This window comes from Limulus polyphemus, unplaced genomic scaffold, assembly GCF_000517525.1.
Source record: "Limulus polyphemus unplaced genomic scaffold, Limulus_polyphemus-2.1.2 Scaffold595, whole genome shotgun sequence".
NCBI classification, from domain to species: Eukaryota; Metazoa; Arthropoda; class Merostomata; order Xiphosura; family Limulidae; genus Limulus; species Limulus polyphemus.
This window is the reverse complement of record NW_013666205.1, coordinates 397,103-399,805: the sequence shown is the minus strand read 5'-3', so window position 1 is coordinate 399,805 and position 2,703 is coordinate 397,103.

Sequence of the window (2,703 nt, the reverse complement as noted above, 5' to 3'; positions counted from 1 at the left end):
ACTTGTTGCTTTTCAAGACCTCATTGAAAAGCAACAAGTTAAAGTTAGTTTATGAAAGTAAAATAGTTTATTGGTATTTCATTTTGAGTTTATTTACTGATTATAAGTATTGCTTTATTACAAGTTACAGATACGACATTTCGATCACTAGCACTTTCTCTTTTTGTTTGCATTCCCAGTCATGCTCGATGAAAGAAGCTATACTTTTTCATAGCACTTAGAGTTATTTACCGTTGATTTAACATGTAATTATTAGTAACATCATAAATGAATAACCAGCATTGTTTGATTATGGATTTATAAGAATTATTTAATTACGACTGGCAGAATAGGTTCTGATTGTTATCACATTTCAGTACAATTAATATGAAACTTAGTTTAATTTTTCAATAATGTTACATTCTTTTGAGATTCACTTTCCTAATTACTATCTATAACTCTTTTTAGTCAGTTACAGACATAACAAAAATGTTATACCATATGTTAAGTTCATAACTGAATTCTAACAAGTAACCCTGTAAGTTATTTAAAACTTATCTATTTTGATAACCATATGTTGAGTAATTATGTGCAGATTGTTAACATTTCCACCAGGAGGTTTCCTAAAAGGTAATAACATCCTTTAAGGATTGACCTGGTAGTATCAGATAAAAAAGGATTAACATATAATTATTTTTCAATGAACAATGCAGGCATTTATGTCAAATAATATTTTAGAAGTGATTGTTTTGAACTAAGATTGTTTCCATAGAATTAAACAGTAATAAGCAATCCTAAAAGGTAATAACATCCTTTAAGGATTGACCTGGTAGTATCAGATAAAAAAGGATTAACATATAATTATTTTTCAATAAATAATGCAGGCATTTATGTCAAATAATATTTTAGAAGTGATTGTTTTGAACTAAGATTGTTTCCTTAGAATTAAACAGTAATAAGCATTACTATGATTTTTAAAATTAAAAGATACTTGATTCAAATGTATCAAGGAAGTTTTTCACGACTGTTTGTTGAAAAACTTCCATCATGAAATTTTACAAAATATGTACAATAGTTTTTGAGCACCTTTACCAAATCACTGTACTAGTCAGCTTCTACTGAATCATGTGAAGGAAAAAAATTTTTGTACCCAGTTTTTTAAAACCATTATTTTTACAACTAACCACCTTGTTGCTGGTTTCAACAAGATAAAAAAACAGTTTTAATAAATATGGATGTACAACTGAATTAGCATTTGTGTTTTTTTTTCCCCTTTTCTGAAAAACAAAAGGCAAAACATACAAATATAGTAAAATTGATACAATAAAGTGTCAAACTATGTTTAAACATAACTTAAGTTACATTTCTGAGAAAAAACTTTATTTTCTTTGACTGCACAAGTTTAAATTTTTAAACATAAAATCAAAATAACTGAACAGAAAACTAATACCTGAAAACTATTTTATTCTACATAATGTCCATAAAAACTTCCTAAGATTTAATTAAATTAAATCTGAAGTTTTACATGTCTATTTTTTTGCTAATGAACTCTTAATTCAATGACATAATATTTATTTTTTTCTCTGAGTTTTCTTTTTACTTGATGGGTTACCCTTCTCTACGGATGTACTTCCTGGAGTAGCTATGGCTCGAATTTCTGTCTCTATGTTCTTACGAATTTCTTTTTCCAATGTCTAATAAATATTATTAATAAGGGTATATGCAGTGATTGATATATAAAAAATCTAAGCTTCTTATACAGTAACAAGTATCTAAGGCAGGTGTTTAAAATTTACAAACCATTTTAGTCTCTTTTGAAACAAATAAAACATACAAAATTTAAGTTGAAATAAAAATATTTAAGAAAGGGGACTATTTAAGCTTGCTGCTTTAAAGTTGAAGCTCCATACATTTCAGAATTTCAAAATATGAATATATTTACTATACATGCATGCATTTAAATGTCTGTAAATAATAGTTCTGTTATCTTCAATGACATTTTTATGGACAGAAATATTATTCACATTAATGCATTCTAATCTTTATGTCACATATAAAAGACTGTTTAATGTATGTAGTATTATAAATTAATATATTTTGTGGTTGTAATTCATTGATGTCGAGGCTATTGAGCATTGTGTTTGCAATCCATTGATGTCGAGGCTATGGAGATTTCTAGAAGGCCTAAGTGATAGATGTATAAACAGCTGTAATTAGATGAGCAGAAACAGTGTAAAAGTAAAGTCACTTGAAAGCGAAGTTCGGTTAGAGAAAAGTTAAAAAAACATAAAGTTAACTGTCATGGGAGTGAATGGCCTAACAGTTGATATGTTACAGTGAGATTAACAGTGTGAAAGTGATAAGGAGAATAATTTGTCTCGTTAAAGGGTGTTTTAAACTAATTGAACCCACCTGTGTGGACTTTGACAAAAATACAGACAATTATTGGAAGTTCAGGATACAACTGAGGTAACTCATGTGACAACATAAGTGAACTATACACGGATACTATTGTGATAAAAATAGTTTCGCTTCTCAACTGAATTGGCCTAAGTAGACTTTTGACAAGAAGAGAACTGTATAGTGTTTAAGCTACAACTATGTTATCTATAGTGTAAAGAATTTTGTACATATGTTTAACTTGTTTCAAATACATATATTATTTTAGAAATAAGTGGAGTGAGTGCTGTTTGTTAATTGTTGAATTTATTTCCAACAAGTCAC